We start from the raw sequence: 14,153 nt of genomic DNA on the forward strand, positions 1-14,153 counted from the left end.
GAGTGCTACTCCGACTGGACCTCGGGACCATAATGACCCCGATGGGGGAGGAACGCTATAGGGACTTAGGCCACTGAGCCACACTAACCCCATAGAGGGGGGATCTGGGATTCCGACTCTGGCCATTGGACCGTACAGACCCTGATAAGTGGACCCATGAGGGAGTTTGACCACTGGAATCCGCACGAGGAGATCGCATCCCTCAACACTGACCATTTCTTGAATTCAAACCTAAACAGAAGATTCCCATCACAGCAGTCTCCGGGGTTGGTTCTATGACTATACTCCAAACTTCTTGAAGAATCTCACTCCGCACAGAAACAACACGATGCCAATGAAAGAAGCCCATAAGCAGTGGGACTCTCTCATTCTCTCAGAAAATTCTGACCACAAAACATCTGTACCATGGCTTATAAGTGGAAAGACTCAAGCTCCATCACATGATACATATCCTTTTCATCTTGAACTTCTTCCTGTAAAATATTTATTTAAAATGTCTCTTTCTTTACTTCTTCCTGGGAGACATGTGATGGATCATAAATGAGGTACTGACATTAAGTCACTAACCTAGCTCAGTATCACAAAGGTGGCAAGTGTGGTCTTGTTACCTACTGCTCATATTCTGCAACTTTTTTACTAACAGGTAATACTGGAATCCTTCTACAGGAACACCCAACAGCAATGAGACTCCCCCTCAAGCTATTTCAAGTAGCCTGCAGGCATCAGAATTGCTGATTTCACAGCAAACCAAGTATTATCGTTGTTCTCTTCACTAGGGACTGCGGCTCAGACACTACATTTATTAAACTGCATTGAAATGAGTATTCAATATATCCTAGTGAGAAAGCAAGGTATAACTTGATCTTTGGCATATGCCCAGATGTGCAGCTACATCAGTGTTTTCCATGACATGAGTCAGTATCAGTAATCTGGGTATGAAAATGCAAGAATTAGCTTTATGAACTGTGAAAGATTTGATAGTTATCAATCCAATGAAAAATAATTTTCCATACAACAGATGCACGACACCATATTTCTACCATGATGTTACTGGACAACTATTTAATGAATGCAGAATATTAATTATAACTAATATTCTGTGAGTAATTCCACTTACATAGCAGGAATCTTTTTGGAGAGCTGTGTCAGCAGGTCTAAGATCCTGGGAGTTGTGTACAGAAAAGTAAGAGGTGGGTGACATTTCAAAGAGAACTTGAGTCCACCCAAACAATCAGATTTACAAACACCATCCTGAACTCTTAAGAATGCTGATAAGCATCAAAAAGCAGAACAATAGCAAATGTTTCTATTTTCCTTCCTTCTGCACATTACTCTATGCTGACTGCCCAGAGTGGTCCCAATGCTACAAACTGAGACTTGAGAAATAACGTAATTGTTATTTTAAACTTAATGTACTCTTGAGACTGCTGACAGTGGTTACGCAGGAGGCCATTTATGACTACTACTCATTGTGCTAACCGAAGCTTGTTTTAACTTTACATCCTCCACACCTCTTCACCCTTCATTAGTCCAATTCGTCCACCAGTTATGTTCTTTTGTAGACTACTTTGTAAGCTTGTTGGAACAGGTACTGACTGTTTAAGTGTTCTTCACAGTGGCTAGCATTATGGAGTGATGATCTCTGATTGGAGCCTGCTGGTGCTACTGGAATATAAACAAACAAATAATAATAAGAAAGCATCCAAGCCAAGTGGCTGTCTAATGCAAAGGATGTGAATACTTTAGAAATGTCCTAAACTTACTAATTTACATTTCATTATTCATACAAAGGTTTATCCACATATTTATGTGTTATTCATTGCTTGCTATAAAAAGTAACAATCAACAATCTTAGTGCATGGTATTTCTTGAGAATTAATGACTAGCTAGGGATGACAGTCCTTAGCTATACCTTTTTTCCCCCCATTCTCTTATATACAAATGCTACAAATCTAAATACTAATTGGGTAAACTAAACTGCCTGTTAATCAATGAGGACATTGAGGGCATGTCTACATTAGGAAATTATTTCAAAATAACTAAATTAGAAGTAACTCCCGAAATAACAAAAATCAAAATAGTGTGTTCCCACTTTGGGAGAGTCTCAAAATTAGTCTGAGGCAGGCCCCCTTAATGTGGATGTGCTACCTTGACTCAGAGCCCCAGAAAGCACTGGGGAGTAATTACTTTGAATTACTTTGGGGAATAGTTATTTCAAAATAGCAACAGTCCATAGTAATGCTATTTTGAAATAATAATTTTGAAATAAGCATAACTCCCTGAGGAAAGAAGGAATGCAGATTTTGAAATAACAAACTTGGTAGCATGGACACTCCACTTATTATTTCAATATAAGAGGGGTCATTTAAAAACAACTCCCTTATGTAGACCAGGGCTGATACAGCTCTGTGTGAATACAAATTTTGTATCCGTACTTGTATCTGCAAAAATAAGCCGCAGATATCCGTGCTGACATCTGTGGATGCAGATGCCCCTGGATATCCACAAATCTTCAGGGTTCTAGATAAAACATTTTCATCCACATTTGCACCTGTATCCGCAAAAATAAGACACAGACATTAAAGCACTGGCTCCCACCTTTGCTGCCTGTTTGGGAGGGAGGAAGGGGGGCAGCTCAGTTGAACCAGCATGCACGGAGAGCCAGCTTAAAAGCAAGCTTCCCCATGTGTATTGGCTCCTACCTGCACTACCCCACCACACTGCAGCTTTTGATAGGCAGCAGCGCAGGGAGGGAGGGCAGGTGGCTCTGCAGGATACGGTGCTCATGGGGAGCTGGCTTTTAAGCCAACTCCCTACAATCACCTGCTCCCAACTGCCCCGCATGCTGCTGCCTCTAATACAGAGGCAGCCAGGTGAGGAGTTTGCATGTAGTCATAGGGTATGTCCTCACTAGCCTTCTAGTTCAAACTAGGGAGGCTAATGTAGGCATTCGAAGTTGCAAATGAAGCCCGGGATTTAACTATCCCGGGCTTCATTTGCATCTTTCCGGGCGCCGCCATTTTTAAATGTCCCTTAGTCCGAACTCCGCGCCCGTGGCTACACGCGGCCCGGAGTAGGTAGTTCGAATTAGGATGTCTAATTCAAACTACCTTTACTCCTCGTGGAACAAGGTGTACCAGTAGTTCGAATTAAAGATCCTAATTCAAACTACCTACTCCGTGCCGCGTGTAGCCGCGGGCGCGGAGTTCGGACTAAGGGACATTTAAAAATGGCGGCGCCCGGGAAGATGCAAATGAAGCCCGGGATATTTAAATTCCGGGCTTCGTTTGCAACTTCAAATGCCTACATTAGCCTCCCAAGTTCGAACTAGGGGGCTAGTGTAGACATACCCATAAGGACTAACTGATAACACATAGGCTTATCAGTTAATTGTTTAAATGTCTATATGCTAACATCCCTAATTCTAGTGAGAACAATAGAAAAGAGCATGCACTCTGATGAGTCACATATAGTAAGAAAAATATAAGAAGGCAGACCAAGAAATAATTTGAAGAGCAACTAGCTATGGACACAAAAACTAAAAGCAAAAATAAAGTTAAAGTACATCAGAAGCAGGAAGCCTGACAAATGGTCAGTGGTGCAACTTGATATTTGAGGTGAGGTTTGTCTGTAAATGGGTGACAGGAGAGGGATCACGTGAGGGTTACCTGTTGTGCTCCCTCCCTCTGGGGCACCTGGCACTGGCCACTGTCGGCAGATAGGATACTGGGCTAGATGGACCTTTGGTCTGACCCAGTATGGATGTTCTTATGTTCTTGTATGCTAAAAGAGCACTCAAGGAAGACCAAGCAATTGCAGAGAAGCTAAATGTATTATTTGCATTGGTCGTCACTGCAGAGGATGTGAGGGAGATTCCTATACCTGAGATGTGAAACTTATTGTCAGAGGATGCTATGAAAGGAAAAATATGTGAGCTGGCAACATGACTATGATTTCAAAAATTACCAAGGATCATCTAAAGTTTGTTGAGATCCATCTACAAAGTACTCAATAATTAAATCTAACAATTGATAAACTAAAACAATCTCAAATGAAAACTCACAACCTACATTAGAGGCAGTGTAAAACAAGGAGTGTATTGAAACACTTATTTTGGTGTTGTCTCAAACTTGCTAGCAGAGCCACACTTCCATAGGATGGTTCAGAGCATCCTCCTCAGGCCTCACGCTTGGGGAGGGGGGGGGGTGAGAAGGGGCACAGCAGAGCAGGGTGGCCTGGGCCCCCTTAGGGATGGCCCTGCTTGCTAGGCTCCCTAGATGAAGAGTACCTAAAACTCATGGGGTCAGGTTAATTAGAATTAAATTAAGAGAGAGAAGTAAAATACACCCTTCTGGTGGGCTGGCCTGGAGGAGCAATTTTGTCTTCTATTGGAGCCCCAAAAAACCTCTAGAAATGAAAACCAAAGATGCGCAGAGCCAAATCAAGTGCCTTCCCTAACCTCCCTGGCCACACTGCCTTTCTGGTGAGCCCATTATACTATCTTCCATAATACAAGGGGTTTTTAACCATTTTCACATCTCCTGATGGGCCTTTTACCAACAGGGAAATGTGCCAGGTACTGTGCTGTCGCTGTGAAGCAAATCTTAGCCTCCTAAATTAGATTTTGCCTTTGTTTTACCCACGAAATGCAAGATACCCACCGCTGACCTCAGTGAGTGCACAATTTGGCCTAAGGAGCACTTGTAATTATGAAAACATGGGCTCTTTTTGTTCCAAATAAAGCAAAACACTTTCCACCTAAAGAAACAAGTTGAATGAGTTCCCAAGGAAAGCTGGAAATCATCACGAAAAGGATAGACAGAAATCATCATAATCCCACTATATAAATCCACCGTACACTGACATCTTGATTACTGCATGCAGATGTATTAGAATAGGAAAAGGTTCAGAAAAAGGGGACAAAATGATTAGGATATTGAATGGTTGCCATACGGGAAGAAAATAAGAATGGGAATTTTCAGCTTAGAAAAGAGATGACTATGGGGGATAAGAATAGAGGTCTATAAAGCCATGTCTAGACGACATTTTAATTTCGAAAGAGGATATTCAAAATCCATGAGAATTTGCATATCTTCTTCTGATCGCTTTTTTGAAAGCAGGTCTTTTGAAAGTGAAATTAGTCTGGACGCAGGGTTTTTTTTTTTTTTTTTTTTTTTTTTTTTTTTAAACCCCACTCTCTCAAAAAACCACATAAACCTACTTTTTTCAGGAAGAGTGGTTTTTTTGAAAGGTGTTTTATTTTTCCAAACCCCGCCACCCCCCACATCCAGACTACTTTCACAAGACCAGCTTTCAAAAAAGCAATCAGAAGAAGATATGCAAATTCCTGCAGAATTTGCAAATCCTTTTTCTAAATTAAAACATAGTCTAGAAGTGCCCTAATATCATGACTGGTGTGAGAAAGTAAGCCTTTACTTACTCCTCCTAATTACACAAGAACTAGGGATGACTACATGAAATGAATAAGCAGCAGGTTTAAAATAAACAACAGGAAGTATTTTGTCACACAATGCACAACCACGGTGTAGAACTCCTTGCCAGAGGATCTTGTGAAAGCCAAGACTATAACAGAGTTCAAAAAAGTACTAGAAAAGTTAAATAGATAATAGATTCATCAATGGCTATTAGCAATGATGGGCAGGGATGGTGTACCAAGCCTCTGTGTGTCAGAAGCTGGGAACAGGTGATGGGAATGGATCACTTGTTCTGTTCATTCCCTCTGGGGCATATGACATTGGCCACTGTCGGCAGACAGGATACTGGACTAGATGGATCTTTGGTCTGACCCAGTATGGCCGTTCTTAGGTTAAGTTCTAAGAAGCTAGTATATCTTTGTATCCTGCCCCCACTGCTCTCTTCAAGGAAATGGAAGATGGCAGCATGCATTTCAATGTTAGAAACTTTTGATAGATATTACATGTAGGTTAAAAAGTATAAACACAGCAATATCCAAGGTGAGAAAGTTCAGATTATGATCTTATTCAGGGCCATTTCTCCCAGAAAGATACCCACAAGGTTATTAGAGATGAAAGTGATAGACACATAGCACTAAGATGTATTGTACTTAAGTCATTCCATATGCAAAAGATACTTGATATTACACTTGCAACAGACATATAACTTGTATGGATCATATTTATTGAGAGACCTCTCATATTCTCATGTTGGTTCTGTTTTCCTATTTCTACTTTTCAATAACATACATGGTTAGAATATTATCCACCTCTACCCCGTTTCTACTGAAGGGCTGGATCCTCAGCTCATGTAAACTGTCGTAGCTATACTGACTGCAAAGAATCTGGCCCACAGCTTTTATTTGTTCTTACTGATGTGGAGCTTGTTACTGAGATATGAGTGGAATTTATTATTGCTGAAGCTTACATGCTCAAGTGAGCAGGAAAGAAAGAAAAATGTGGTGAAGAGGAACAAAAATGTGGTGAAGAGGAACCAATTCATCAATTGAAAGGGATGACCTGTCAGTTGAGCTATGATCCAGTTTAACCTGTGTATTCTGCCATTCTTCTATTTCCAGGGGAAAAAAGTATGAATCGTTACTGATAATACCTTAGTTTCCATAAAAACATTATGAAATTCATAATGCTCCACCAATAAACAAATTCTTTCCAAAATCAGCTGAGTTAAACTATTGATTTGATGTCTTAAAAAATTAAACTATCTGATATTTTAAAAAACTTTAACTACCACCAGATGCTTTGCTGTTGACAATTTTAGACACGGTAATCTTAAAAAGTTCTGCTTTGAAAAGTGTCATTGTAAAAATAGTACCATGGAATTCTGTTTTTGTTATGGCTCACTGATTCCATATCCAATTTCTCTAGTTTACAAGTTTTTTTAAAGGGGATTTCCTCTTGTAACGGATAATCCTAAAAGGACAGCCTGGTGCTTCAAATGTCAAGCCAGGTTCTTTTCTCCTCACACATTATTACCACCAATGAGAGAGATTTTGAAGTCTAAATTATGCCTTCTGCTTGAGCAACTCTATCATCTTCAAAATAGCCCCCCCGGCCTGGTCTACAATGGGAGCTTAAGTTGAACTTAGCTGCAATTAGATTGATTTTTTTAAACGAGTCCATGCCACCAAGCCTGTTCTATCGACTTTAAGGGCCATTAAAGTATATTTTTTAACTCCTGCTTTCATGAGAAGTAACTGCTAAATTTTAGCTTGCATGGTTGACTTTGTGATAGCACAGACGCAACGCTTTGGAAGTTGACTTTTTGGTCTCCAGGAGATGTTCCACAATACTCAGCAGTGACTGCTCTGGCCACGACTTACAACGCTACTGTTCTCCAGATAGACAGGAAAACTCCTGGAAAAATGTGAATTCCATTTCTAATGGGGCCAGAGTGGCAAGCAGATGTTAGAGCAGGCAACACACCTGAGCAGCACGCGTGACCATGAGTTCAAGTCACATGAGCTCTACGAGCTCCCAGGGTCACAGATGAACACCAACATGAAGCATGGAAGAGATCCTGGACTTCACTGCTGTGTGAGGAGAGAAATCTGTTCTCACAGAACTGCAAACCTGCAAAAAGAACGCAGATATCTATGCCAAGACTGCAAAGGGCAGGGAGGAGAAAGGATATGCCAGGTATGTCCAGCAGTGCCATGTGAAAATAAAGGAGCTGAGGCAGCTGTACCAAAAGACAAAGGAGGCAAAGGGACAGTCTGGAGCATCGCAAAAACATGCCACTTCTACAAACAGATGAATGAAATCCCTTGGGGTGGAACCCAACCAGCTTCCCAAGTCAGGCCATGGATTCCTTCCAAGACACTCCTCAAGCAGCAGCGTGGAGGACTGCATAGTGGAGGAGGAAAATGGTGAGCAGGCAAGCAGGGCAACCAATGTCACCGAGAGGAAGTTTCTTTTTATAACCTTGGAGACAATCTCCTCCTCCAAGGACATCTCACAGCTGGGCACTGATCCTAGGGAGTTCACGTTTTTATCAGGCCACAAGTGATTTAAGGCAATTGGGTGTGATCTGTGGTGGCCACTGTGCCTACACAGCAGGGGATCTCTGGAACAGCTTGTAATGTGTCTGGAGACAGAGCAGAAATCCTCCCTGAATCTCCACAAAGCTCTCATAGAGCAACTTTTTAATCCTTCTCACAAGGTTTCTGGGGAGGCCAGCCTCACTCCGTCCTCCACGGCAGGACACCGTTCCATGCCAAGCCAGCAGTACATGGTCTGGCATCATTGCACCGCAAAGTACTGCAGCATAAGGTCCAGTTTTTTGGCCACATTCAGTTGGCATCTGATCCCTAACACTGAGAGATTTGGAGAAGACTGATATCTTGGGTAGCAATCTGGATGAAGTGGGGGAAGCTATTAGCTGACGCCTTTACAGTAAACCTCTATTTGCTCATCCTCAATAAAGCATGGTAGAGCTCTGCCTGCTCCTGTGCGAAGGGAAAGTTGCACTCTCCTGGCAAACGGGGTGCTGAACACATGGTCGTCATGTGATCCCCTGCCCTGCCGCCACACCCAGACCCTCTCCCACCTCCTTCCCATAAGCTGGTGCCCTGGCCTGTCCCTGAGCATGCTTGCCACCAAATCGAGTCCAGCTGCTCTCCTAAGAACTCTAAGGTGTACTTGCTGCATAGTGGCCACTTAGAAGCATATCTGTGGCTTTGTACATAACACATCCCTATTGTCTCTAGGACATTTTATTCTACCAGATTAGATTTTACACTCTACAATTTATCTCCTGTGAAGTCTGCCCTTCACTTTTTGTTACAGCAGGAACAGCAGTCAGCCTGCTGCACACTTCCCCAGTCCTGCCAGCTGTCCACCTGGCACAAATCTGCAGGTGAAAATGGACTAGGGAAGAGATGCTCAAGGAACAAATTCAATCTACCAACTTGGACAGGGAGCGCCTAAGCGAGTGAAGGAATATGTTGCTGAAGGAAATGTGCACTGAGCATGAGGAAAGGAGAGCATGCAGGGAACTGGAAGTGAAGCACCAGGAGAAGGTCTTGTTGCCCATGGCAACTGTGATGAACTGCATGGCAGTTTTCCAGGATGCCTACCTGAATAGGCACCCTTTCCAACCCTTATGGCCCAACATTCCCTCCTCACGGAGTTCTACAGCCTCCACTCTGAGGGACCCTAGAACATGGGGGATGAGGGAAGAAGTCAAGGATAGTCTCACATTCAGTCCCCAAGGATGTGTCATGAAGCAAAAGGCTGCCCTTGCAATTGTGATCACCCTCTTCCAAAGTTCCCACCATTGACTCCTTTTCTTTCCTTGCTTTGTTTCCTAAATAAAAATGCATGATTTCTGAATAACAGTCTCTTTGTTGCTTGTACTGGAGTGATGTGGGGTTACAGGCAAGCACACTGAATGCACCTTGTTGACAGCAACATGCAAGCCTCTCAAAACTGGCCATTCATAAAACTGTATTTCAAAGCCTCTTTGATTTGTACTGTACCTCGCTGTGCTCTCTTTATTGCCCTGGTATATGGTGTCTCTAAATCCCTGTCTAGGCACTGTGCCTTGCTCACCTACACTGCCAGATAATTTCCCCCCTTACTCTCACAGCAGACTACCACCACAATGGGAACGTTGCATTTGCTGAGATCTAACCTAGTTAGTAGACTGCAGAACCTCCCCTTTAAATGTCCAAAGGCTCACTGTACCACCATTCTGCACTTGCTCAGCCTATAGTTGAACTGTTCCTTACTGTGGTCCAGGCTGCCCATGTAAAGCTTTGTAAGCCACAGAAACAAGGGGTGGGCTAGATAGCCAAGGATCACTATTGGCACTTCAATGTCTCTGATGGAAATTTTCTAGTCTGGGAAAAAGTTCCACCTTGCAGCTTGCCAAAGAGGCAGGGATTCCTAAAGGTGCGAGCCTCATGCTCCTTTCCCAACCCTCCCACACTGATGTCAGTGTAAAGGCCCTTGTGATCTACCAGCCCGTGCAGCACCATTAAGAAGTACCCACTGTAGTAATGTACTTGTTTTCCAAGGTGGTCAGGTACCAAGATGGGTATTACTAACCTGACTGCCTTCTATGACTAGCTGGCTTTGTGGATATGGGGAAGGTGGTGGACATGATATACCTTGACTTTAGCAAAGCTTCCGATATGGTCTCCCAGGGTACGTCTATACAGCAATGTTATTTCGAAATAACTTTGTCCACGTCTACACAGCAGGCAGCTATTTTGAAATAATTTCAAAATACTGTCAAGCTGGAGGACTTCTGACTCTTGTAACCCTCATTGTATGAGGAGTAAGGGACATCGGAAGAAAAGTGCTGTGTTTTGAAATAAGCGCTATGTAGATGCTCCCAATTTCAAAATAAGCTACGTAATTGATGTAGCTCAGTTTGCGTAGCTTAGTCCTGCTGTGTAGTAGGGATGTTAAATATTGGTTAATTGAATAGTCGAGTAACCTCAGGAATTCTTATTGGCGAGTTGACTATTCTATAGTCCCTGGGGGTGCAGCGCAGGGTGCCAGGCAGGAGCCAGTTTAAAAACCAGCTCCTCCTGCGTACCGGTTGCTTGTTGCCCAATATTGCTGCCTCTGATAAAGAGGCAATAGTGTGGGGTGGCAGGAGCTCTGGTCTGGGGAAGAGGGGAGTTTGAGCTCCCAGCTCCTAATACACTTTAAATGAAGAGCCACGAGGGGGTAGGTCCTGGACCCGGCGTGAGCCAGAACTGAGCTAGGCTGCTGGCCAACCTGCTAAAAAATTTGAGTGCGGGAGGGGGGAGGAAAATGCGTGTAGTCTATAGCATTAACCTATAAGGTTTTGCTTATCGGTTAATCAACTATACTATTACATCCCTACTGTGTAGATGCATGCGCGTGTGCGCGCGCACACACACACACACACACACACACACACACACACACACACACACACACACACACACACCATTTTCTTGCCAGCAAGTTAAAGAAATATAGATTAGATAAATGGACTGTAAGGTGTAAGCGGGGAAGGGATAGCTCAGTGGTTTGAGCAGCAGCCTGCTAAACCCAGGGTTGTAAGCTCAATCCTTGTGGAGGGGATTTGGGGCAAAAATTTGTCAGGAATGGTACTTGGTCCTGCTGTGAAGGCAAGGAACTGAACTCAATGACCTTTCAAGGTCCCTTCCAGTTCTAGGAGATAGGCAATCTCCATAAATTTCATTGGATAAAAAGCTGGCTGAATCATTGGGCTCAATGTCTGTTTGGCGGTTGGTATCAAGAGTGCCCTTTTATTCAGCACTGGTTAGGCCACATCTGTAGTACTGCATCCAATTCTGCCCCCTGCCCTCCCCCCCATTACAGAAAGAATGTAGACAAATTGGAGAAAGACCAGTGGGGGGACAAGAAAAATGATTAGGAGGCTGGAGCACATAACTTACGAGGAGAGGGGGAATTTGATAGCTGCATTCAACTATATGAAGGGAGTTCCAAAAAGGATGGAGAGCGGCTGTTCTCTGTGGTATCAGATAAGAGAACAAGGAACAATGGTCTAAAACTGCAGTGGGGAAGGTCTAGGTTGGATAGTAGGAAAGAATATTTCACTAGGAAGGTGGTGAAGCACTGGAATGGGTTACCTGGGGAGGTGATGGAATCTCCATTCCTAAAAGTTTTGACAAAGCTCTGGCTGGGATGATTTAGATGGGATTGGTCCTGCTTTTAGCAGGGGATTGAACTTGATGACCTGCTGAGGTATCTTCCACCCCTATGATTCTATGTGCATTCCATCTACTGCCCTAACACAGTTAGGGAATCCCAGCATGGCAAAGCTTTCCACTATGTCCTCCACATTTCCCCGAATCACTACCCTTTATAGCAGAGGGGTATTGGATTGCCTTTTCTACTTCGATCACAACAGCCCCCACTGTAGATTTCCCCACCAAATTGATTCCCAACTGACCTGTGGCTGTCTGGCGTTGCAAGCTTCCATGGGACAATTGCCACTCACTTGTCCACTGTCAGAGTGGGTCTCATTCTGGTATTCTTGTACTTCAGGGCAGAGGAAAGCAATTTGCAAACTTCCATGAAAGTGGCCTTATGCATGCAAAAGTTTTGAAGCCACTGCTGATAGTCCCATAGTTGCATAACTATGCGGTCCTACTAATCTGATCTTGTCTGATGGCACTAGAACAGACTTCCACTGTATCTTGCAATTTGCTCAAGTGCTTTGCTGAAGTGTGTTTTCATGGACTCCTGAGAATCTTCCTCGTTCTGGCGGACCTTGGATACGCTCTGGACATACTCCAGCACTAGGCGCACCAAGATTAACATCATCATCATGCTTTGATGCTCAACAGGATCCATGATGGGTTCCATGCTTAGGCTGCTAGGGCATCTGTGTGAATAACCAAGGGAAAGAAGGGCGCAAAAAGACTGATTGCCATTGGTCTTATGCATGTGGCAAGGGAGGAAATGAGTGCATTATATGACACTGATGACGTTTACCCAGAACCACCGCCTTACAGTTTTGCTCCCAGCATGCCCTGAGAGCACAACCCAGAATGCGAAGGGGTGAAGGCACTGTGGGATAGCTGTCCACAGTGCATTCCTCTCAAAGTTGACGGTAGCCACACTACTGAGGATGTACTACTTCAGACTACATCAGATTCTTGCACAAAGTGCAGACATGCACTTTCAACATTACAAAATTGGGTGTTAAAAAGTCAATCTTAGTAAATTGGACCTTATCTAGTAGTGTAGACTTTACCTCAATTATGGCTGTGCAGCCCCCTTTAACCTTTAATAAAACCTAAACAACCCAAGCTTGACTTTTAGAGTTCAGTTTGAATCTGCAGCTGACATTTAGAGAAACTATCATTCTACTTGTAAATTATTGATTCACAAAAACAAAGAACCTCACAATTCTATTTTACAGTAATTTTTCAGAACAGAATAGGACTTTAAATAACAAAATCGCTGAGAAAGCCAATTAAGAAGTTAGTATATATTTCCAACTATAATTACAAAGTTCTTACAATTTTAAAAAGATACATCATGGGTTTCCAGCAAAAAGGCAGATATTAAATATATTAGTAGTTGGAACAGATATGCTTATTAATACATCTGGCCTTTTTCCTTGCTGACATAAATTGGTATTTCCCATTGTCCTAAAACTGCGATATTGAATTTTTTAAAAGTTAGCTCAACTCAAACATCTATTAGAAAAGGGTTTTACTGAACGCAGTTCCAGCCTCATGATGTAGGTATTTTATAGGAAACACACCCTATATCCATATTGAGGCCCAACTTAAATGTATACCCCAAGTTTAAAAACACAGTAAGAGAACCATAAAAGTGCCACTGTGGCTTAACTACTAGGTAAAAGAAGCAGTGATAGATAAAAAGACATCTTTTAAAAAGTGGAAGTCAAATCCCAGTGGGGAAAATAGAAAGGAGCATATACTGTGTCAAATTAAGTATAAAAATATAGTAAGAAAAGCCAAAAAGGAGTCTGAAGAACAGTTAGCCAAAAACTCAAAAAGTAAGTCTGAAATGTTTAAGTTCATCGGAAGTAGGAAGCCTGCTAAACAGTCAATGGTGCCCTTGGAAGATCGAGATGCTAAAAGAGCACTCAAAGATGATAAAGTCATTGCGGAGAAGCTAAATGAATTCTTTGCTTCAGTCTTCATGGCTGAAGATTTTGGGGAGATTCCCAAACCTGAACCATTCTTTTTAGGTGACAAATCTGAGGAATTGTCCCAGATTGAGGTGTCATTAGAGGAGGTTTTGGAACAAATTAATAAACTTAACAGTAACAAGTCACCGGGACCAGATAACATTCACCCAAAGGTTCTGAAGGAACTCAAATGGGAAATTGTGGAACTATTAACTGTGGTTTGTAACCTATCCTTTAAATCAGCTTCTGTACCTAATGACTGGAAGATAGCTAACGTGACACCAATATTGAAAAAGGGCTCTAGAGGTGATCCTGGCAATTACAGACCGGTAAGTCTAACGTCAGTACCGGGCAAATTAGTTGAGACTATAGAAAGAATATAATTATCAGACACATAATTTGTTGAGGGAAAGTCATTATGGTTTCTGTAAAGAGAAATCATGCCTTTCTAATCTACTAGTGTTCTTTGAGGGGGTCAACAAGCATGTGGACAAGGGGGATCCAGTGGATATAGTATACTTAGA

General features: G+C 42.7%; 1 protein-coding gene across 7 annotated transcripts in view; it reads right to left on the reverse strand.

The window, feature by feature from the left end:
- The window catches only part of LRRC3B (leucine rich repeat containing 3B), an 84,783-nt gene that overhangs the window by 28,408 nt on the left and 42,222 nt on the right, over positions 1-14,153 (reverse strand). For 4 of the 7 annotated variants that reach the window (XM_089776624.1, XM_089776623.1, XM_089776622.1 and 1 more), the window contains one exon: positions 1,118-1,665. The exons of 2 other annotated variants lie outside the window; for them this stretch is intronic. The gene's annotated coding sequence lies outside the window, so the exon portion shown is untranslated. Of the gene's footprint in view, positions 1-1,117; positions 1,666-7,418; positions 7,566-11,913; positions 12,349-14,153 lie in introns of all 7 variants that reach the window. One more of the 7 variants, XM_089776626.1, reaches the window with a different exon arrangement.

The sequence above is a fragment of the Pelodiscus sinensis genome, chromosome 2 (genome assembly GCF_052426305.1).
Source record: "Pelodiscus sinensis isolate ZL-2025 chromosome 2, ASM5242630v1, whole genome shotgun sequence".
Classification (NCBI taxonomy): domain Eukaryota; kingdom Metazoa; phylum Chordata; order Testudines; family Trionychidae; genus Pelodiscus; species Pelodiscus sinensis.